At 46.6% G+C, this 24,636-nt stretch overlaps 1 long non-coding RNA gene across 2 annotated transcripts in view; it reads left to right on the top strand.

Annotated features, from left to right (window-relative positions):
• Positions 1 to 22,226, top strand: part of LOC117999046 — a 29,342-nt gene extending 7,116 nt beyond the window's left edge. For both annotated transcript variants that reach the window (XR_004676188.1, XR_004676189.1), the window contains exons 3-5: positions 2,401 to 2,524; positions 12,754 to 12,798; positions 21,023 to 22,226. This is a non-coding gene — a long non-coding RNA (uncharacterized LOC117999046). The remainder of the gene's footprint in view (positions 1 to 2,400; positions 2,525 to 12,753; positions 12,799 to 21,022) is intronic.
• Positions 22,227 to 24,636: the final 2,410 nt, after the last annotated feature.

The raw sequence follows: 24,636 nt of genomic DNA, 5'->3' as shown, positions 1-24,636 counted from the left end.
AAGCCCCAATAGGACGACTACATCTGCTACTAAGCTGTGTTGTAAATGTCTTTAATTTTTATATTTCATCTGAAGGGAGTTGTTAAAGTGAGTTTACAGGGTGATGGCTCTTTGAATAAAGGCCATCAATACTGGAGCAGAGCTCTGTATGACACTTAATTTTCACTCTAATAAGCCCTCCTAAAACATTACAAGATTTAGGAGGTTTTTTCCCTTTTTTCTTTTCCTTTCCCTTTAACTTCCCTTCCCTCTTTGCATTATTCCTCTCCTCTCAATCTCTTGCACTCTCCTTTCTTGCTTTTCTTAAAGGACATATTTGAAAAGAACATTTTTGCCCAGATGACACCACTTCTCTTTTCACCGCCAGCCAGATGTGCTCTTGACTTCTGAACAGGAGAAATGTTTCTTTGAAGTTTTTCAAAGACTTTGCTTTTATTTAGAATTTTTCCCCTTTTCTCCTCTCCCTCATGTTTAACTGGTTGGGAAGCCCCAGGAGGGGTTTTCACATGGGCCTCTTTTCTTTTCCTGGGGCATAAAAGGAGTGGGATCAGAGGCACTGTGTTCCCAAAGAGCCTTCTGTTTTCTGCCCCAACGATTCCAAGTAGTTTCTGGTAGAGCCACTGTCCCTAGGAGCAAAAAGAAGATGGCTTTCGATTCGCTCTGGAACCAGATTTTTTTTTTTTTTTTTTTTTGTTTAATACAACAGTTCTGTCTGGAGTGCAGGGGTGGAAAGTACCCCCATCCTCTTCCTGAATATCTTCCTGCCCTTCATAAAGGTGGGCAAAAAGAGCTCTTCTCTTGCCTGGCCATGGTGCAGTCATGATAGCTCAGGCGCTCTAGCATTGGCCTGAAATTTTGTGAAAATTGGGGGGCACATCAGAAAAAGATAGATTGGCACCCAAGAAATAGACCAGAAGCCCCTCTGAAAGCAAAGAGAAAGCCTTATTCATCTTCATCTCCCCCTAGCACCAGACCCCCTCATGCCACCCAATAAGTTTGGGCTTGTTAGGGTTTTTCAAGGAGGCTTGGGAAGGAGCTAGTTCTTCAGGAGGTGGCAGTGATAGAAAGCTGGAAGATTTCCTTTGAAGAATAAACATGACATGTTAGTGCAAAGAGTTTGGAGTATGAAGTCCTGGTTAAAGTTCTAATTGTGTACTGACTCAATATATTTCTCCCCAACTAAACGTAAGTTCCAGAAAGGTGGCATCCCCAGGGCCTAGAGGAATGCTTGGGACTTGGTGGGCACAGAGTGATTACTTGCTGCCTGCATCAGTGTGTTTGTCTGACGGCAGCCCAGGTTCTTTTGGAGGGAAGGGTGTTCAAGACTCAGAAGGAAGACTTTCAAAATAGTTAGTGGGGCTTCTCAAAAGACTTCTCACTCCATAAAAATATTTTTATTTCTAAAAACCTCTGAGGTTGTTGAGGAAGATAAATATATTTGGATTTGGGGATTTTGTTTTTGTTTTACACATTAGGGACACCTGGCTGGCTCAGTTGGAAGAGCATGCAACTCTTCATCTCAGGGTCATGAATTTGAGCCCCATGTTGGGTGTAGAGATTACTTAAAAATAAAATCCTTGGGCGCCTGGGTGGCTCAGTTGGTTAAGCAACTGCCTTCGGCTCAGGTCATGATCCTGGAGTCCCGGGATCGAGTCCCGCATCGGGCTCCCTGCTCAGCGAGGAGCCTGCTTCTCCCTCTGACCCTCCCCCCTCTCATGTACTCTCTCTCATTCTCGCTCTCTCAAATAAATAAATAAATCTTAAAAAAAATAAAAAATAAAAAAAATAAAATAAAATCCTTAAAATCTCTCTCTATGTATGTATCTCTCTCTCTCTCTCTCTCTCTCTCTCTCTCTCTATCATCTATCTATCTTCATTAAAACCCAAGGGTGTATGTGTATGTATGTGTATGCATGTACATGACCTGGTTTCTGCTTGCCTTACGTGAGGTGTGTTCACTACTACAGATAGTCACAGTCAGGGACTCCTTTGACTAACTTTTAAAGCCTAAACCTCTAAGGTAGAACCACTTGAGTTGAAAGCATACCACCCCTTGTGCCTGGAATTGTAATACCACCTCTAAAAGTGACTGGTTATGTTACAAAAATTATTCTCCAGTTTCTTCCTCCTACCAATTTACCTCCATGTTCTAGGGGCAACTCAGGTATGTGATTTCTTAATTTCTGCCTCTGGGTGAAATGCAGAAATTGCCCTATTATGACTAAAAAATGGAAGGCTCACCAAATAGTCCACGTTTTCCCCTACTTTCCCAGCCTCCTTTATAGATATTTAGTTAGATGTGATTAGTTTAGGGCAACAGACTCTGAGTGGAAGTGATGTTGATGTCAGATCAGTTAAAGGTCTTTGCTCTGTCTGCATCTGTCTCTTCCTCTTCTTTAGCATTCAGGAGGCCACATGCTCTGTAGTGCAGCTGAAAGATAACAGAGCCTCTTTCAACCTGGGTCCCTGAGTGACTGAGTACAATCGAGCCCCCTGCCAATCAGTCTTGGATGTAAAACATGAGGTAAGTAAAATTTTGTTATGTTAAAAACAGAGATTTCAAGATTAATTTGTTATTGCAGCATGACCCAGCATATCCTAACTAATATGCCTTTGAAAGTCTGGCCAAACTGTCAAACCAACAAGGCCTATGGTTCTGCTTCCTCAGTGGCTCTCACATCTGTTCCCCTCCATTTCTTTTTTTTTTTTTTAATTTTATTTATTTATTTGCCAGAGAGAGACACAGTGAGAGAGGGAACACACGCAGGGGGAGCGGGAGAGGGAGAAGCAGGCTTCCCACTGAGCAGGGAGCCCGATGCGGGGCTCGATCCCAGGACCCTGGGACCATGACCTGAGCCGAAGGCAGACGCTTAACGACTGAGCCACCCAGGCACCCCTGTTCCCCTCCATTTCTATTGCCAAGATTCTGCCAAGACCCCCAGCCTCTCACCCACACAGTTACAACATTCTACCACCCGGAAGCTCCAGCCTTTCTCACTCTACTCCTCCCCCCTCCCTCGTTTCCAAATGTTACGTCCTTAGACATGGCTTAGTATGATATCACACCCTTGCTTAAAATAGCTTCCATCAGCTACAAAACAAAGTCTAAACACTGAAGCCAGCCCCACAAAACCCTCCCTAATGAAAACGTAATCCTATCTTTCCAACTTCTTTTCTCAGACCCCCATTCTCAGCTCCAGTTTGCATTAAATGACTGTTCACGATCTCTTGCTGCACATTCTCACTTCCATCCACTGCCATTTTTCCTCCCAGCTCTTCCCTCCTCATCCCATACCCCAACTCTTCCTAGCCAATAAAGGCTCCAGGACCAAGTCCTCCATGACACTTTCTAGCTTTTTAGCCCCCTCACATAGAAGTGATCTTGCCCATCTCTGAACTCCCAAATTCCTGGTCTTCTCTGGTGGCTGTTAACTCCTTCCACAGAGCATCACTGGGTTTCTCTGAGGAAGTCTAGGAGTCTTTTATTTGTACCATTCTCATTGAATTCACAGAAACTAACCCAGTTCCTACCCACAGTAGCTTAAGAAACTGCTGAAAGAATACACAAAGAATGAGCCAATATCTCAGAGGCCTAGTAGGAATGAAGCATATTATTCTATTGCATCTGCTAGCTTATTGAGTATTTAAATCTGTTATCTTGAGAATATTCTGATCTTGTAGCTTTAGAGTGAGTCTCTGGAATTCACATTTTATGAGAACACAAGGGGATTCTGATGCAAAAGATCTGCAAACCACATTTAGAGAAACACTGAGGTGTAGGAACCTGTGCATGTGTGTTTGTGAATGCTCTTGGTATATGAGTGAAATGCATTGATAGTTTGGGTCATTGGTGTGCAATCCTTTCCAGGGATGGCAAATACGTTTTATCTCACTTGTCAACACCAATACATTCGTAGAGGCTGTCCGGAGGACTGTTTTATGTAGGTCTCTGGGGCCACATCTGGCCTACACAGGAAAAAGTCCTGTGATTGATGGATGATGTCTGCTGTAGGACCGAGAGGGGAAAGTGGCGGCCTGTGTGCCAGGTGTCTGCCATCAGGCCAGCCCCTTCTTTTGGAGACACGGAGCCAGAACTTGGGAGATGGAGATCAAAGGATCATCAGAGTCTTCATCCAGCCTGCAACCAGAACTGACGTCACCATTGACTTCCTCAGGTGACTTTGTGGCAAAAAGAAATAAAATCAAGATGTTTGGTAAAAGGCATAGTTAAACAAGAAGCTACAAAGTCGTCATAGTGTATACCTTTTGTTTACATCCGTGGCCTCCATTGCCCCCCATTCGATGGTACTTTGATTTTCCTTTTGGGAAGCCATTCTCCCCATTCCCATTCCATGTGGGTGGGAGTGACCATGCTCCCTATTGCAGGGTGGGCTATGACTGGCTTAGGCCAAACAGCATATCCTACCTCCCCAGGATATGAGAGAAAGGACGACCCAAGAGTCACGGGATCTAACAGAAGACCTTCTCCCTTCTCCTTGAGAAGAGGTCATGAAGGCGTGCAGTTGGAAATGGCTAGAACACTTTTGTTACCATGAGATGAGAAACTGCAGCCTGAGGATGAAGCCAGTGTCACCGAAGGCAAACCAGTGACAAGGTCCTGGATGACATCATCTGGGCCACTGGACCAAATCTGACCCAGCATCAGTCCTACCACTGGACTCTTCAGTTACATGAACAAGACAGTTTTTTCATTGTCCAACTGGTTTTTTAATCATTTGCCATCAAACAAATCCTATCAGCTCTTTGAAAGGAAAATGGAGTTTCAGGGGTATCTGGGCCTCGTATATGCCGGAAACAAAGTGGCCCAGACTCAAGGCCCAGCCTGGGGTCCATGTGTACCCTAACCATGGGTACATGACCTACCTTTGTTCCTTTGGTGCTTCTGCTGCCATTACGCCCTCATGTGAGCCTTTCATTTCAGGAGGAAAGGAAGCAGAGAGGAGTCAATCCCACAGGCGGTTTGCTCTGGGCTGCTAGCCTTGATTTCTGCTTTTAGCACCCAGACCTCACCAGGGGCACAGGCAGTGATGCATGAGCCTTAGATAGTTATACTGCTAAAGGTCTTTGAAGGCCAAAATCACTGAACATTGGTATTTGGATTCTTTTGAACTTAGGAGCATGTTATTAAACATATAAGATAAAAAACCAATAACCACGGGGCGCCTGGGTGGCTCAGTCGTTAAGCGTCTGCCTTCGGCTCAGGTCATGGTCCCAGGGTCCTGGGATCGAGCCCCACATTGGGCTCCCTGCTCTGCGGGGAGCCTGCTTCTCCCTCTCCCACTCCCCCTGCTTGTGTTCCTGCTCTGGCTATGTCTCTCTGTCAAACAAATAAATAAAATCTATTAAAAAAATAATAAAAAAAGATCAATAACCACTGAATTATCTGGAGTAAAAGTAGTTTGTTCCCCCATTAGCATATAGATGTACAACAATTACTTTCCTATGATTGAACTTATGTTTATGTATTTTAACAGATCCCATTGTAGGGTTTTTGTAATTAGGATATTTTATTCATCGTCCATTTTTCCTCAGTCCCAGCTAAAAAGGAAAAATATATTTCCACTCAACGTCAGTTTGGGGTTGATTCAAAATCTCATTTACAGAAGACACTGTGAATGAAAAACCACTGAGACGTAAGGACACAGGTCTCTGTGGTGGGCTTTTTTCTTCTTCTTTTCATTGGTTATCATTTGTCTTCTAAATTAAAGGTGAAATTGATGAGAATTAGACTGTCTGCAAGCTGGAAAAGCAATCGCTTAAATAATGACATTCAAATAGATCACTTAGTATCATGTAAATGTCAAGTGTTGGTCATTTTTCAAAACACCACCTTTGCTCAACTGGGTCAAATGCAGGGACATGCTGTGGCCAGCTTTTGTGGGTAGCACCCTCCCTCTGACTTTCTGAGTGTGTGCATGTGTGAAAGGGGAGTGGGAGGAAATCAGCACAAGAGAGCTTTCACTTCTTAAAATGTTAATTTCTTCAGTTCACAAAAAAGAAAATGTCGATTAAGAAAAAAAACAAAACAAAAAATAAGATGAGTGCCAAACAATTTCTATCCTCCCTCTCAGAATTTAGTTTTTAGGTCTATAAACCAAGCTGTGCCCTTTTCCTCTCTCCACCAAAATCATGCCGTCTGGTTTCCTACCTTATGAAATATTATCGACCCACTTGAAATGAAAGTGGGCTGTAAATTAATGCATGCAACATTGTCTCCCATCGGATGGATGGCTGGAGCTGGAAAGCCACAGCTTTTAGAATGTTAAATATTTATTGGTTATCATTTCAACCAAAATATGAACTTGCACAAAGAAGAACATGATGCAGATCACACCGAAAAGGTTTGCCTCACTTCCTGTGCCTTTGGAGAAACGAGAAAAATAGGGCCTGTGCGGATGTGCGCCTTGTCTAGGAGCTTAAAAATGCTCCCGGAAGAGAAATGAAGAGCCCTACAGCAAATGACTGGGAAGAGCAGCCGGTGTCCCAGAGGACTGTTTCCCGTGTTTCCAACTTGAGAAATGAGCGCCTCATTTAGACTGTTCACTTTTCCACCCTTGCATCTGGCTGAGTTCCTCAGGCTCTCAACCCCACCCCCAGTCATGGAAGTGAAAGTCGCCCACCAAGTATTCTTCTAAAAGACATTGCTGTGGATCATTTATTGCAGATAATAATTGTTTTATCTTAGTTATCATTGTAGTTGGAATTTTAAATCCCTGAAGCTAAATATTTGAGATTTGTTGTTAACTACAGATCTTTCAGCAATTAGAGTTTTGTAAAAGCGCGAAGATATTTTTGAACATAAAGCAGTATTGTAGGGGATGGAAATGAATTCTCTTTCGGACTTCATTACCATGAGGGAGGGAATTTACCTCCCAAGTCTTGGAAAGGAACACAAAATAATTCGGTTTTCATGGCCAAAAATATTAAGAAGAAAAATCAATAAATTCACAATGTAATTTGCAATTAAAAGGTGGGCCAGTGGGTTTAGAGACCCCTGCAAAGGGACAATATATCAAAGATGTCCCTGAGACATCAGCTGGGTTCCAGAAGGAGTGGCGCTGTACATAAAGACACACTCCACTGCGATGGTTTCTGTCTGAAAGGCTTCAAAACCTTTGAAACCAGAGTGGAATAATCACTTATATCCTCACCTTAATCTTAAAAAAAAAAGTTAAGGTGACTTACAAAGATATGAAAGGTGTTCCAAGATTAAATAACCCATATGCATGTCTTAAAATTTGAGATGAAGAGAGACTAAGCTTAAGGAAATAGGATGGAATCAAGATGTAACCACATACACTAAATGTCTGCCGTTAAGGATTTAAGGTTCAACTATTAGTGGTTCATGAATTTGGCTCTGAGCTACCTAGCAGCCACCATGAAGAGGGGAAATGTGAAAGTTCATGAGATTTAGTGTCTGTAAAGCAAAAACAAACCAGTTGTTCAAGGAAGCAACATAGCCATTTCTGTGCTCAGATAGATCAAATATCTGTCCTTAAGGGTCCTTGTAAAGAAATCAATTCCATCTTCTGCAGCATCTCTGATGATAGCAATAAGTTTCATAATCTGTCTCTAATGAGAAGAGGAGGCCGAATTTTGCCCAATGACACACAAGTAACTGGGCTTCCAAAGAAGCTTTGAAGGTCTTCTCTGTCAGTTAGGGTAGGGGAATCGGGTCTAGTCCTTCTGCGAATTACAATCCATACACACTCTTCTGCAAGGTACACATGCAGTTGGACAGACAGACTGTGTTCTCCAATAACAGGGTTTAGAAAGTCAGGAATTTCTGTAGGGTGGACACACATTGCCTCCAGGGTGTGTCCTCTAGAGAATGGCATGCTAGCCTTCACCAAAATGGCGGCTATGATCTTGTGGAGGCTCCAATACCCCGTTATTGATTAATGGGTTAAATTGGCCTGACTGTTATGGTGATAAGATTACTTTGTTGTCAGCCAAACCTCTAAGGACTTTCTTTTTCATGCCATGAGATGAAAAGGTCGTTCTGAGAATAAGTTTGGTAACGGAAATGCATCTATTTCTTGTCTGCCAGAACCCTTCCCTTCTTCTGGCATAGTGGGCCACCCCATTTAGAAAGTTGTTCCTTCTCTTTCCTTAAATCATGTATTTGTAGTCGGGGTCTAAAATCATAGTACTCTCACCCCTTGGCCACAAATGACTTGCCTACAAGTGGCACATGATCCGAAGGAGGCGGATCAGAATTCGTTTCTGGGATGTCTCAAACTGGAGCCTGGAAAAGAGTTTCAGGCCCTGTTTGGTGGTGGAATTGTTAGGTGTGGGCTCCCTTGGGAATGTCTCATACACATTGTCCTGTTTGGTTAGATGATAGTTTGTGTTCACATAGCTTATTCTCAAGGATTCTACAAATAATAAAATGGAAAAGAGGGTGAATTCCAGGCTTGTGAGCTTTAGCTTGGGCCTCACATTCTACTATTTCCAGCCCCAGACTGACATCTAACACAGCTTTACTGTGTCACACTCAGAATCGCAAGGCTCCTTGACCTTGAAATATTTCTAGCAAGTGTTTAATCAAGGCTGTTTGGCAGCTTATATGATTTAGAACCAGTTATATCTGAATCAACAGTCAAACTAGTGTTTTCATAGTCATTGTAAATTGGGACAATCTCCCCTTAAAGAACCATATCTCTCCAACTTTCAATTACAAAGGAAGAATGGGAGACCAGATTTTTGTGTCAGGTAGCATGAGTTGATTTGAACGTGGCGATTCATGCATGAAGAACCTAGTCTGTAATCCAAGCAAACACATTTTTAACTTATTTAAATGGAGGTTAGTAACTCAGAGCTGGAGCTCTGTCATAATGTTCCATATTTCATTGATTCCAAAATGCTGTTTTTCCAGCATTTTAACACCCCTGATAACAGAATGTGATTGAAACTGGATGGGGTACTGTAGTCGGCAGCATTTTTCTTTCTTAATAATAAAAGTTTACAATCAATGACATTTTTTATTTGATAAAATATGGCATTTAACCAGGAGGGCACATTTTCATTGTCACAGTATTTTCCAATAGGTTACTTCCTTTTCTTCTCACAAAAGCTCTGTGATGCTGGATGACTTCGGAAAGGCCCAGACATGAGCCTTAAGGTCCCCAGCTGTTATTGGCAGAGTTCAGCTTAGACCTTGGTGCTCTGGAGTCCCATGCAGGGTTCTGCCCATTGGATCAGATTCAGCAGCTCCAGATGAGAAGCATACACAGCCAAATAGATTTGGTTTCCTTATTTTCAGGCATTTTTAATAAAATTGGTGGGGAGGGTTGGAGCGAGTAATTGATGACACAAAGGAATCAGTCTCTGTACCTCGGAATGACCAGATGTTTGATAATAATTTGGGGCATGTATTCCCCACCAGGGCCCAACCTCACTGTTGTCTTTCAGAATCTTTGTTGAACGCCAGGACAAGAAAGGAGATTGGTGAGACTCATTCCATGGTGGACACTGCTGCTTGATCCAGCTTTCTTTTCCATTAATTCTGTATATCCTTCATTCAGAACGGTCCAGACAGCCTCTACCAATCAAATGCAGCCCAGGAAGTGAAACCCCTTTGCTGCCCTCGACCTTTAGCATAGAGTTCAATTCCCTTAATCCCTTCTGACCTGGACACAACCTCCCTTTCCCATTTTACCTCCTACCATTTCTCCATTCCATGCCACAGGCAATGGAAATGCTCACTGGCTCCAAAAATATGCTAAATTTTCTGTCACTCTGCCCCCAGGAACTCCTTATTTCTCTTTTGCACTTTCACTTCATTCACAGCCCCATCTGGAAAAAGTCTTCTCCATCAGAAGTGAGCTGGTTGGGTCCTGAACTCCCATAGCACTCTACCTTCTACTACTTTTGCACTAGATATAAATTTGTTCCACAATGTGAGGGCACAAAAAACATCACGTTTGATTCTATTTTTTTCCCCCAGCAAGCTATGTGAACGACCACTAAGGGATGTGCCTCTGGACCAGTAGGTCCTGTAAGACACAGGGGTTGAGGGCAAGGAGTCCAGGAGCCAGAACAAGAAGGATGAAATCCTGGCCCTGCTACTTAACCATCCATAAAGACCTTGGACAAGAGACTTAACTTCTTTCCACCTCAGTATTATCTACAAAAAGGGGGTGATAATGAGGCTTATGTCAGAGGGATTTGGTGGGGATTCATTTAGAGAACTTAGCCGGTGCTTGATACATAGTAAAGCTCAGTAGATGTCATTTATGAGTAGTACTGGCCTTCCCTCCCGCTCTGAGTTGGGCTCTCTAAGAATTCAAGGACTCAAGGAAAGGAGAGGCGTGCCTGGTCCTTCAACTTTGGTGGCTGTCACCATCACCACAGTCCTTCCTACTGCAGGCAGCCTCCAGAGGTGCACCCTGCAGAGCTAAGTGCAGGCACAACCCACTCCCACCAGGCTCCCAGGGCACGGGAGCTTAATAATCAACCCGGATCCCCATGGGCTGCCCTTTCAGAAGCCCTGCCACCTGGCCCAGGGAGGATGACAGTTCCCAGCCCGCAGACCATCAGCCCTAGTCATCCCCTCCCCACCTCCCAGGCTTTCTGTCCAAACTCCAGCCCCGACACCCCCCATCAGGCAAGTCCCTCTGAAGTCCCTGATGACCCTGTGTCGGGATTACACTGTAGCCAAAGGTTTGGGGGATGGTTGGGAAAAATTAGGTTTTCATTCTTTTGTGCCTCCCCTAAGAGCAAAAATGAATATCCCATTCGATCATCCTGGCACATCCGTGTCCCACTTTGGATTTATGTGCTTCTCTCCACTACTAGAAGGTAAACTCGTTGGGGGTCATATCTATGTCAGATTCACTCTGTTTTCCCTCCATGTTATGCCCAGAATCCTATATTAGCAGCAAAAGAATATCCATCCAGGGATGCCTATTTCCCTTTTTCTGCAACCACCCCCCACCCGAAGCCAGTGGGTTAACATGTTGCCAATACATGCCACTAGACTAGCTTCCAGGTCCCTCAAACCAGCCTGAAGTCCAAGCAGTGTCACCTGCCATCAGTCCCCCGCCCCTTCCTCACCTCCACTTAATGAGCAGATAAGGAAAGAAAATTAAAGTGAAAAAATTAAACAGCTTTAAGCTAAGATCAATAGAATTCTATAAAGCTCTGGGCAGTGGTATTGAGTGAGCCCAGAGTAATCCCCTGCATATTGCATGTTAAGTTAACTTGTAAGAGAAATATGCTCTTGCTCAGCCTCACACCTTCCTCTCCATGTGAACGAGGAAGCAGGGAACACAAATTAAAATAATGTTGATTTAGTTTTTAAAGGGAGTGCCCAGGAGCATTTTCTGCATGGCCAACTGAAAACTCCTGCCCTGGCTGCCCAGGCTCCCCCTCTGCACAATACAAAGAGAATATTTGATCCCCAGAGCTTAGCCCACAGGGGGGGGATTTTTATTTTGTTTGGGGTTTTTTATTTCCTGTATGCTTTCCTCTGGATTTCACAATTTTAAATGGCAACTTGCAAATTCCTTTTCCGGCAAAAGATCTCTACTCCAGTGCAGCAGGATTCCCTGGAATCCTTAGTCCTAACACATAGCGGTGCGTGATCCAGACACGTCTCACGTGGGAAGCAGGTGGAGGAAAGTTGATGGCGCATGGCAGGCACAGCGTGGGTCAGGGGCCTTTTCATCGGCTTAGGTTCCCCTAGGTGATGGAGAGCTGAGAAAACCAGGTCTTCAGGGTTGCTCCTGGCAATTCAGCTACCTCCTTGAGTGCTACCGAGACCATGCTTCAGCTTCAACCAGGGCAGGCACTAGAAGCCATTCAAGCTCAAGAATTCAAGATCCATCCTTGTGAAATAGGAGCAGCCAAGGTCATGGTGAAGGGCATCAGGGCATGAAATGGGGGCAGGGCATTCAGGCCGACCTGTCCTCTAACCCCCGGGTCCCCCATTAATTGGCCATAGAAACTTCATCAAGTTATTTTACCTCTCTAAACCTCAGCCTCCCATTTTTAAAACAGAAATCATCATGCCTCCCACGCAGGATGGCGTTGAAGATTCAGGGGAATACAGCGTGTGAAGGAAGATGCCTGGCATGGTGTAAATCCTCAGTAGATGTCACCTTTCTTCTAAGGGGTGCCCTGTGAGCCTGGGAAGGGACGAGAGCACAGGGATTGTGGACTCTATTCTGAATTCATCTCTGAATCTCCAACACTTAATACATTAAATACAAATAGCTGGGTGACTGAATCACTACATGACTAAAACAGTAGAGCTAATCCTGTCTTGCTACTTTGTGACATTTTTTCATATTATAAAATTAACTCAGATGCCTGGGTGGCTCAGTCAGTTAAGCATCTGCCTTCGGCTCCTGTCGTGATCTCAGGGTCCTGGGATCGATCCCCGCATCGGGCTCCCTCCTCAGTGCGGAGCCTGCTTCTCCCTCTGCCTGCCGTTCCCCCTGCTTGTGTGCTCTCTCTCTCTCTCTCTGTCAAATAAATGAGTAAAAATCTTAAAAAAAAAAAAAAAAGATTAAGTCACGTTGAATGTAGAGTACTTAGAAAACCTAGATAAAGAGAAGAAATAAAAATCACCTATAACCTTGCGGGCCAGAAATAGCTCCCATTACCTTTTGGGTGTATGGCCTTCTGGGTACTTACCAGCTTGTTGACAGAGATAGAAATATTTGTCAAAGCAAAATGGGACCATCTTGAAACACTTCTCATGTAACCTGTTTTGTTTATTTAAAGATGGATCAAGAACATCATTCCATGTCACTCAAGTCCTTCTACTAGGTGAGTTTTTAAAAGCTGAATAATATTCCATTGATTCAATATATCTGAATTTGTGTAAGTGGACCCCTTCTTGGATATTCAGGTTATTTGCCATGTGTCCCTTCTCTGAATGACACTGTGGTGAACCCCTTAGACATCTGTCCTGGTGACCGGATTTGAATATTATCTGAACATTAATCCCCAGAAATGGAACTACTTTTCCCTGGAAAGGTCTAAGGTCAACCAGAAGGGAATATAAAATAGTGCCATGGTGGGAGTGTACCCCACACAGCACCTCCCCAGGTAGCTGACTTCCCCTCCCGAGCACGTGGGACCCCGAGTCCCGGCGCAGGCTGGGCACCAGAGCTACGGTTGACCTGAGGAGTGGCCCAGGGCCGGCCCGCAGAAGGGGAGATGGGGGGGAAGGGGGGGCGGGGAGCAAGGCCAGAAGGAGGCCAGGTGCCCTCACCTCCGGCCGTTTTGACTCCAGGCAAGTATTTTAATCATATTGAAGTTCCAGGAACTCTGTAAAAGAAGGATAGTGATATTTTCCCATCAACTTTGGGGGCTGTTATGAGGAGCTCATGAAAGGCTATCTGTGAAAATGTTTTGCAAACAGCAAATGAAATTAGGGAGGAGTTGCTCTATGGGCAGCTCTGGAAAATTGAGCAGTTTTCCCAAATCTCCAGAGACAATCTTCTCGGTGTGTGGCTTTGAGCTTTTGTTTGAAATGATACGAATCCCAGAACATCAGACACACCCATGGCCAAATTCGAGCACAGAACACACCCAAGCCCGGGGTGCTGGGAATCCTGCCCCCTTTCTAGTCGGGGTTATTCACCCTGAGGCCACCTTCCTTCCACCCGTGCGATCAGCTGCCTGTGTGTGGAAACTACAAACACCACATCACCAGCCCACAAAGCAACAGCCTGGAACCTTCATCCATCCGTCTCACCCCATGCTCTGACGGAGCGAAAGAGGAAGATACAGGCACGCTGGCCAATCTATCCAAGTCTCTCAGGCGCACGGGGACATTTCCTGATACCAGTTTTGTTCCCGTGAGACCTTCAGGGGAGATGGCTAAGGCTGGCTTCCCTTCCAGCAGCCTGGCACAGTGTCTGCCACCAGGTCGCCTCCAGAGCACAGTCTTGTGGTAGAAGGGCTGGGAGGAGGGTCAGAGGAACCAAAGACCAGCCGCCGCGAAGTACAATGGCTCTCTCCTGGTCCATCGGGGCGCTGCGCTCCGGTTTGGGCCAGAGCCCAATGTGCTTGGCTCTAAAGAATTCTGTCTGCCGATGCAGAGGGGACTCGGCCCTGGTGAGGGCATAGCAGGGCTGCTGATGGGGACAATGCATCCATTTACGAGTCAGTAGAGAGCATGTTCTGGATGGCGGGGCCAGCGCTAAGCACTGGGGATGCAAAGGTGCGAGAGACAGCATCCGCCTCAAAGAGTGTTAGAGCGGTTATAGTCAGGCCCTTTGCCCCCCCGCCGGATGTGGCACCTCGGGCAAGTCCGTCAACTTTGCTAAGATTCTGGAAAGTGGGAATATGGAAGGCAGTTTACCTCGCAGAGCGGTCGTGCGGATGAAACAAGATGATATTAAAGTAACTGAATATATTCCACGGATAGCCTTATTCTTCCCAGCCCATGCGTTTTGCACCCCTGCTCCCGGATGGTATCTGGGGCTGAGCCCAGAGCATCGCCAGTCACTGGTTGGCACTAGAAAAGTCTCCTCCTCAGAAATGGATAAAGTGCAGACCGCTCTAATATTAAAATTTCAATTTCTCATCCAGTTCAAAGCCTCATCCAGTTCTTTCCCCAGCTCAGGCCTACTGAGCCTCAGTAGCCTGAAACTGGGAGGTGGGGGGTTTTCTTCACTCTCGGAGTCCCTCTGCCACCTGCCTCACCCCTCCAGAGCTGCAGCAGGGACCTGAAAGGGAAGGGAAAGGGCCAAATCGGATTAGGGAATGAGCTGGTGCTGTCCAGAGATCTCCATGGCAGATGTCTGAACCCCGACCTGTCCTCCATGAGCACTCCAGTGCCTTTCTCTAGAGCCCCACACTGGGACCTCCCGCTCAGCATGGCCCACAGACTCTCAGGCTGGCCCTCAGTACCACCTCCATGATTTCACCTCCTCTCCCCACGTCTCCTCGAGCGACTGTCCACTTAGCTGGTGGGAAGCTCAGCATCCTCACCTCTCCAACCCTGGAGGGGTGCATAGGCCACCTCAGGCCTTTCTCCTCACTCTACCAGCCTCACCCCTTTGGACTTTTCCCTTCTTGGTGCCTCCACCTGCCGGGGGATGCCAGTTAAATTTTCTAAAGAATTCTCTCACTATGTCCCCTCCCAGAGAAGCTCAGGAAGGGTCAGGATGTTTCTTCAGTCCAACAGTCAATAAATGATATGTCAACTCCCCTCTGGCAAACAGCCCCAAACTTGGGGTTCTCCCACCAGGAAATGTATGCCCCTCCCCAACAGCCAATTTTTTTCAAAGAGCTCTTCATTCGCCCTGATGACACTGATGATAGCTGACATCAGCCCTTACTGTGAGCTGGGCACTGTTCTCGGGGTTCCATACACAGAGCTGCCTAGCCTCTCTACAGTGATTTACTTAATCCTCACAGCGTCCCTGTGAGGTAGATGGTATCGTCACCCCTGTTTTACAGATGAGCAAATGGAAGAACAGAGAGGTGACGTAACTTGGCCCAAGTCTCCCAGTTGGTATGTGGCCAAGTGGGGATTCAAACTCAGGCTGCCTGGCTCCAGCTTCTAGCCAGATTTCTAGTTACGGATTTCTAGTGCCTGTCTTCTTCTTATATAGAAGGGAGGCAAAGAATGGAATAGGGTGTCAGAAAAGATTGTTGTCATCTCAGCACGTGCTGCAAATGTGTTGACCACCAATCTTTGGAATGTAAGGGTAGTTATCATCCCTTGTTTTCAGTTTTCAGCTAACCAAAGGTCCATAGCCAATAGTAGTCAAATTCCTATTAACCAACCATTACACATATAGATCTCTTAGAAATGTACCCACGATTCATTTACAATAAATAGAAGCTTCAAGGCTCAGAAGCTCCTGGTTTTAGAAGGACAGGATAAAGAGCATTGTAATGCTGTGTAAGTGCTGTGTGCTTGGTTTCATGTCGTGAATTCCAGAAATTTACTGGACACTTATTACAGGCTGTTAGGGGCTGAGGATATAGGTGATCAGAATGGATAAGGTCCCTGCCCTGTGGGAAATCCCCACAATTGGACAGGAAAGCGTCCCTCAGAAAGAAGATATTTCTGTTACTTTTTGCTGTACAACAAACTACCCCAAACTTAGTGGCTCGAGATGACAACAACGGTTACCTGCTTATGATTCTACAACTTGAAGAGAGCTCAGGCAGGATAACTCAACTCTGTCCCTTGTGTATCAGCTGCTGCTCTCAGGTGGGGAAACGTCCACGAAGGTGTTGTCCACATGGCTTGTTGTTGGTGCCGAATGAGAGCCGGTATGCCTTGATTTTCCTCCACGGGGCCTTTCTTCCTCCAGTAGTCTGCATTGGCTTCCTTACCAAAGAGTAGCCAATTTCCCAGAGGAAGGTCCCAAGGGGACCACTTGTGCAAGAGCTTATCCAGTGTCTGCTTACGTCATGCTTTCGAATGTCTCATTGGCCAAACAAGTCACGTGGCCAAGCCCAGAGTCCATAGGGGAGGGGACCACACAGGAAAGTGGTTTCCTGGGGGCCATTGATGGAACAGTCTACCCCAGAAGACTTCATGGGGTGTCTGAACCCACTGATAGCCTCTCCCAGGTAACTAGATCTGGCTATGTTCCTACCCACCCCTCTAGAAGCACCCACCCTCCCTCTAGAAGTCCCAGCCCAGAAGGTGGCACTGGAGAGAGAACACCAGGACAGGAGGGAAGGAGCAAAAACCTCCTTCTATTATATCAGAAATTTACCCTCTGTGTTACCATCTATGTGGCATCAATACCAAGAGGCATCAAGCCCAAGCAGGGTCCCCATCTCAAAAAGAACCCCGCTCCCCTCTACCTCGCTATTATAGCTTCGTTCTTTGAAGGGGATAAATTCATGTCTGACTGGAATAGAGACATGTATACTTAGTATGAACCAGAGCCCTGCTGCGTGTGATTCGGTTTGTAATACACAATTATAATAGGGTCTTTCCAAACCACTGTTGGCCAAGTAGAACTTGAGGGCAGTTCCCACGGAGTTAGTCAAATGGGCTGAAGCAAAGTCTCAGAGCGAAGAAGAGCATCCTTCTCATGGATTGGTCAAAAACATTCCAGCTGCTGTGAAGGGAAGTCCTCAGTAGATGGCAGGATGTAGAGCTAACAGAGGGCTGGGACTGCGGCTGATGGGGAGCAGCGTGCAGGCTGACCGTACGGGGCAGCTGAGCTACGGCACCCCCCTCCCTGGTCCCTACCCTTTTCTCTTTTCCCTAATCCCAGCGATTTTTCTAGCGGGATAGAATCCAGAAAATCTTGTTCTTAATCGCAACTTTCTCCTCTGTCTTTTGTCCATAGGGGTTCAGCCTTTGGAACTCAAAGGCTTTTGAGAGGTCCCCCTTCTCTCCGCTTTCTCCTATCACGTTCTTTCCCGAGGGAATGAATCCAGAATGACTAGCCTAATTGAAGGGGGCAAAGGGCCAGAGGAATTATCACAGGGAGAAAATTCTGTTGACATTTTCTAAAAATTCTTATCCCATCACACAAGTATGCATAACCTGACCGTACAGTGAAACTTATATTGGTCTCACCCCATTGAGTGGGTTCAACCTTGACTAACAAACCCCTGTATTGTCTTTATTGTCTTTGTCAATTGAAGAACCTCTCCAGGCATTTTTATAGAGAGAGTGGGCTGTGTAGGAGGCACCTGACTCTTGGAGTCAAGATTCTGGCATCCAGAAAGGAAAAACGAGGTAACTCCCCTTACAAACATTGTCCATTGGCAAGTGCAGCTTTCGCAGGATAGGGAATGACATGATCAAAATTGGATTCAGGGAAGATTAATCTTCCATAGTAGGCTGGCTTGGGGGTGGGAGGTCTAACAATAATACCCACAAATTATAATAGCATCTAGGGTGAACCTGTAGTAGGCATTTGATGTGATCAAGTGCGAGGCAAAGTATTGTTTTCCAAAGTGTGCAGGTAAGGGAACGGAAGTTAGAGAGATCCAGACATTTGCCCGAGTATGAAACTGCAAACAGGTGGTAGATTCAAGATCAAATTCAGATCCATCTGACTCGAAAACCCCATGTCTGTCTGTTCAGAGACTATTACAGTAGTACAGACAAGAGATGTCAAGGCCAGAACTAGGGCAGGGAGGCGCATACAGAGAAGGAATCAGGGCGCCAAGTGACCTGTGTCAGGAGGAAGTAGGAGAACAGTGTCGGGGACCTGAACTTGGGGCAAACTGAGCGGAGGCATTTCGGAATCCTACCCGCCTGGACCACCCACCATGGGCATTAACTTGGGTTGTGCCATGAGCCCAGAGACAATGATGGAAGGTGGCCTCTCCAAGGAGGCAGACGGACCAGGAAGAGCACAATTCAATCCAGTTTTACTGGTGGAAACTTGATCATTCTGTTTTGTTTCAGGAAACTGATGAATCCTACACATTTAACTGGCCAGAAATGATGAGTAACTATCCACTTATTTAAATCCATGTCTTCATTCATGCATTCTTTTATTCAAGAAATCGGGGTGGGAGTGTATGGCATAAACAGAAAATAGGAAATCCTGGGAAAGTCATTAGTTACTATTTCATAGTAGTAGCCCAGACCTGCTTGAACCTGCTAGCCACCTGAAGCTAGACCCAATTCATCCCTTTTCTTTGGTTTCCACCACTGAGCATAGCGCCTCGCACTCAGCAGGAGCTTTGAGATAAGGATGTTGACAGTGTCAGCCATGAGACATCACACTACCTGGGTCCAGACCTTAGACCTTGGAGGGTCATGGGTCATTGAGCAAGTTACTGAATGTCTTGGTGATTCTGTTTCTTTATCTGAAGTATGGAGATGGTAGCGGGACTTACCCCACTGGATCGTTCAATGAGTTTAATGTAAAGTTTATATAAAATAAAGTCAATAAGTTTTATGTAAAGGACATAAAGCAGTGCACTCCAAAAGTGTTGTTGTTGTTGTTATTACTACAGCACCTGCCTCCCATTCAGAGCAAATACCTTACCTTGCATCTGCCGCAGGGTCCCAGCATTGGTGCATGGGGACGAGTGGGTACTAGACACAGGGCTTTGTTAGACAAAAGCTTCAGTTCACTGATCTGAAGAAGCTCATGGTTCTTCGCACCTGCTTGCTTCTACCTTTTCAGCATCCCCTCCTATGATGCTGTTTGGCTCTGTGCCTAGAGTGGGTCTGTGTTTGTGCCTGGGGCCTTCCTCTTTGAAAATGTCTCCATTTTAGCTGGGCACCTCCTCCTCTCCTGGGAGACCCTCGCTGACCCCTGCTTTATCCCCTCAGCTATGTTGAGAAATGCTACTTTGGCTTCTGCTTCCAACCTCTCCTTTTAAGGGGGCCCATAGAGGGTCCAAGAAAGGGCTCTGACTCCTCAGGAAGGCAAGTGGTTTGGTAGCTCTGACTGACATTTGCGGGGAGAGCCCTGGAAGCACCCTCTCTTGCACCCCCAGTGGTCACCCCTCCCCTTTAGAATTTCCTGCCGGCAATGACTTGATCTCTTGCTTTGGAGAAAGCCATGGTCACGTGGTACAGGAAGTTTCATCCTCCAGCCTCCTCTCCTGCCTCTCCTCCATCAGTCAACCTCACACTCCCCCATAATCCACACGTCTCCTTCCTTTTTGCTGAGGTCACCCCTTCCGCTCATCCATCAAAATCTTAGAGGGATTTTCTTCGTGGCTCACCTTTGCACACCCCCGGTCTTCCCTCCCTCATCCTCATGCTCCTCTGGTTCACTTCCATTGGATGCAAACACTCAGCGTTGGTGCTCTATGAAGAGGCTGCCCTTGACCGCACTGACCCTTGGAGCCTGCATCCCGCGGCGTTATGTCCTCTTCCGTTTCAAACCTTTGGACCTAGAAGTGGTTATTTCCTTCAGGGATGGCTTTCCTCTCTCCCATTTCCACCTCATGGCTCTACTGAAAATGCTCTCAAAGGTCCTCAGAAAAACCCTAACCTCCAACCCAATGACTATTTTCTAATCCTTAACCCTCCAGGCCTCTCAGGGGCGTGTGTCCCCACTGAACACACACTCCCCTGCAAAGCCTGCCCTCCGATGGGTCGCCTGGTGCCACACACCCCTGCCCTGCTACCCCTCCGAAGGCTCTTTGTGTTCTTCGTGGGCTCATCCCGCACGCAGCCCAGGACTCTCTTGACGCGATCACATCAGCAAATCTCTGATCTATAGCCGCCCCCAGGACCCTCCCACTTGGCATCGGACTGTATCAAACCAAGAAGTGTCAAACTACATGATTTGGCCCCAGCCCAACCGGCTTTCCCTCTTAGCGTCTGTACCTCTCTCAGTAACACTCCGGTGTTAGGGGAACTGGGGCTCGTAGTCTGGATGCCCTCTCTGACTTCCAGGTCCCTGAGATGGACAGGTTGCTCCCTCAGGGCCTCTTTCCTTTTCCTATCACCGCCACCCAACCAGAGCCTCCACGCTTACCCCTGGATGACCACAAACCGACCTCCCCCTTCTCAGACTGCCCCAGGGGTGCCCCAGTTAGACATAAACCCTGCCTTGGGCGGTACTGAGGGGCTTCAGGCATTCAGGTCCCATTTCCCCCAGACTAGGGGCCTCTACCGCTTTGCAGAACTTTCTAAGGGCAGGGACCGCATCGATTTTGCCAGCACTGAATGGAGAGGTGTGCGTGTTAACGTGGGTGACCATCTTCAGGGCCAGCCCACTCACCACGATGCTCTGTTTATTCCCCCAGTGATCCCAAAGTTCTCAGTGCAAAATAAAAATATATTTTTCTGAATGGTCCTCTTTTTTTTTTTTTTTTTTTTGCCATAGGAAAAAGAATACTTTCAAAAGCAAAAAAATGAAAGTTGGAAAGGTCTTAGTTTTGCTGCCATTAGCTAAAAAAAAAAAAAAAAAAAAAAAGACTGATTAAAGACGAAATGTGCCCATGAGTCCGTAGGAGGTGATTAAGCAGTAACGCTCCTCGCCCTCGGGGAGGTCATTACCTTGAAGAATGCAGCAGTCTTTGCCGTTCCTATTAATGGTATATATTGACTCTATCTATTTTTGAAATCCCTTTTCTAAAGGATGCAGCACATACCCCAAGGCCACCAAACCCTACGTGGCCCAACCCAACCTCAGTGATCAAGGTGATGACCCGTGGGCTACCCAGAAAGCCCGATGCCTGGATCGTACTTGACCTCACAGAGGTAAACAGTGAGACTCAGTCTGGAGGGACCAAACATTCACAGAGGGTGAAAACACAGGTGGCAGTGACTTTAAGAGGAGACAGCAGACTCCAGGCAAAGGGCTCAGCAGGTGCCATGGGCTCGAGATGATTCAGAAGACTCCGAGGTGTCAGCGGACCGGAGGCGGTGTGGCTGGAAGTGAGCCCCGCTCTGAGACTTGGTAGCTGAGAGCCTTTGGGTAAATCATTTGTCCCTGAATCTTAGTTTCCTCATCTAAAAAAAAAAAACACCTCCCTTGTTGAGCTACGCAGGATTGAAATACCACCAAACAGGATTATTTTGTGCTGGGCGTAATTCCAAACATCTACATCCATTAAATCATTTAATCCTCTCAACAAACCTCTGAAACAAGTAATATTATCGTGTCCATTTCAGACTGGAAGGAAATGAGGAATGAAAGGGTAAGTAACTTGCCCAAGGTCACCCAGCTAATTGATAACGGATCCAGGAAGCGTCGAGCATAGTGGAACAGCTGCCCCAAAGGTTTGAGTTAGAAGACCAGCTTGCAGGAGATGACAGAGCAATGACATCTGTGACACTTCTCTGGTCTGCGGAAAGGCAAGGACCATCCTGTCAAGTGCTGAAATCAAATTGTTCTGTTTTTTCTTTTCCCTTCATGGGATTGAGTCTGGTACGAGTGTGTGTGTGTATGATTGTGTTAAATGTGAGAGTGTGTGTGTGATGGGAACAAGGAGGTTCAGGGATGGGGTGACCACCCCACACATCTCTGGTCTCCCCATATTCACCACCCCCTGCCCCTCTGCCTTCAGACATGTGCAGGTGAGCAGAGCCTTGGGAAGATTTGGCCTCTTCCTGATCCCTCTTCTTACTATCGCCCCATTTCTCCTCCTCCAAATGAGCTCCAGGTTGATCTGTTTCATACTCTGGGCGTCCAGTTTAGGTCTTCTTAGGGAGGAAGGACTTCTACTGCTTTATAAAGACTTTAAAAATCGCCAGTGGATGCATATTCTGTGCCCAAGGATATTTTAGACCAACTAGACTTTCCAGAAGGGCTGAGCTGCGAACAGTTGGAGGTTAGAGCCTCTGATGAAAAAAACCTAAACATAATAATAAAATAGATACCTTCATTCATTTGCAAGCATTTATGAAGTGCCTTTTATGTACCAAGATTCAAATTTGCCAGGATGCTGTCCTGCCTCCCCAGGGGCTCACAGCATAGTAGGAAGACAACACATGAAGATTTGTGGTGTGAGGCAAAGAAGGAATGTGTTGGGAAGACCACCAGGAGGGGGCTATGGAAGACTTGCACCCATTAACCAGCACAGAAACTGCTAGAACACGTGCCTTGATCATTTGCTTGTGCAGCAGCCCTGCTAGAAATAAATCCCACAGCCAACTTCACTTACCTCAAGACTCTAGAAATTCTCCACTCGAGCTTTGCCAGGATTGATCCAATTGGTTACTCTGTTTCCCTAATACCAACACAAAGCGTGAAAACTGGGTATCAGCCCTTAATTTACATTTTTCACCATCAAGGTACTGGACTTGGTATTGGATTCATATTGATATAGATACACACAGCATGAGACACACTGAGGTTTCCCTTCCGGTCAGAGCAACCATGAGAGGTGGGAGCAGATGATGAGCTGAAGAGTCAAAGGTAGTTTCTTCGCTTTGAAGGAGCCAGGGATTGGTGAGGTCGGGAGTCCTTTTTTTCTTCTTTTTTCCTTATTTTAAGGTGAGCCCCGTGATGAGAACAGTGCCTTAATAAGGACAGGAAGAGACCATGCCACATGAGGGCACAGCAAGAAGGTTACTGCCCGCGAGCCAGCAAAAGGGCCTTCACCAAACACTGAAGTTGCTGGCGCCCTGACCTTGGACTTCCCAGCCACCAGAACTGTGAGAAATGTCTGGTTTTAAGCCACCCAGCCTATGGTGTTTTAAAACAGAAGCCTGTGGGGGCGCCTGGGTGGCTCAGTCAGTTAAGCATCCGACTCGGTTTCCGCTCAGGTCATGATCTCGCCCGTCATGGAACCGAGCCCCACACTGGGCTCTGTGCTCAGCGCAGAGTCTGCTTCAGATTCTCTCTCCCCTCTCCCTCCTCTCTCAAATAAATAAATTTTTAAAAAATAAAATAAATAAAAATAAAAATAAAACAGAAGCCTGTAGAAAGGGTAGGAAATTTCCCCAGATAAGAGGGTCTGATAGGTAAGGAGCTTGGAAAGTGGGCATCTTCTGTAGTCATGCCTGTTTGTAGTATCCCATCGAGTCAGTAAGGCTCTACCTTTGCTGGCCCTTGAGAGCTGAGTTTCTTTGAGTGAAACAGACTTGCGGGGTCAAAAAACTTGGTCCCTTGTGAGAATAGATCAGAATTGAGCTCCCTCAGGGGACAGCACTGGCCCAGCTTGGACACACAGTGGTAGGAGGGGGAGGACAGGCAGTGCCTCCAGTGGAAGAGAGAAAACATATCCCAGGACTTCTGCCTGAAGGTGCCCCCTTGCCCTCCCGCCTCTGCCTGCCCCCCCCCCCGCCCTGTAACCAACAGCACTCCATTTACAACAAAATATGAATCAAGAAAGAGTGTTGGGCACACACGGTAATGAAAATCCATGATTCAACTGTGCGTTCATAATTATTTCATAAATAAATGGCTTCTGGAGAGCTGCATCTGTCTCTTGCCACCGAGAGAATGTCTTTCATTAAAGTACCCGGGCCTGCACGGAGCTGGCCTGAGAGCCCCACTCGTGGCCTCCTCCTTCTCTCCATCACTGTCCACCAATAGGTTTTTGTGGTTCAGAAAGAGCTGCAAGCCCCACACTTCTCCACAAGACTGATGGCTCGTCAATAACATTAGCCAGCATTATGGGCCACATCGGGGTAGAGCAGAATCAATACGGCCAAGTAAAAAGTCTAATAAGTTGACATGGCCATCCTCAGCAGGGCTCACATTACAAGAAATGAGTTTTCTTAAGGAATCAGCGTCAGGGTTGCTTAGGTGCTGCACACCCAGATGTCCTGACGAAGATTTATAGCTTTGTGTTTACTTGGTGGAGCATGGTCGGCAGGGAAAAACGAAATGGTAACTGGGGTTGACTAGAGAAGAAATTGGGGACTTGGGCCATACTGCCGGCAGTGATGTGGTCCGTGGCTGGGGGAGTCTTTGTGTGATGGCACCCCCGTGAGCGGGCCGCTCCCCGTCCTGTCTCCCAGGGTGGGGTCCTGCTGAATGATGGGTGGGAAGTCCTTCGAGGGGCCCCTGGCACCGGGCACGGCCACAGTCACCTCAGGGTGCCTTCACTGATGCCCCCCCTCCTGTCCTCTCACTCCGGGTCACCCACAGCCAGAGCTGAGGGGAAGATGCTGCCCACATTTCACTTTTATGAAAGGATATGCTCATCTTTTCTCATTTGGCTGGTCATCGGAGGGAATCCCTGTTCAATCGGGTCAGGTGACAGCAGTATCGGGGGCCTTCAATAGGCTCAGCCACTGTT

Source organism: Mirounga leonina, unplaced genomic scaffold (assembly GCF_011800145.1).
Source record: "Mirounga leonina isolate KUSES-001 unplaced genomic scaffold, KU_Mleo_1.0 Mir_447, whole genome shotgun sequence".
Lineage (NCBI taxonomy): Eukaryota > Metazoa > Chordata > Mammalia > Carnivora > Phocidae > Mirounga > Mirounga leonina.
This window is presented reverse-complemented; position numbering and strand designations above follow the sequence as displayed.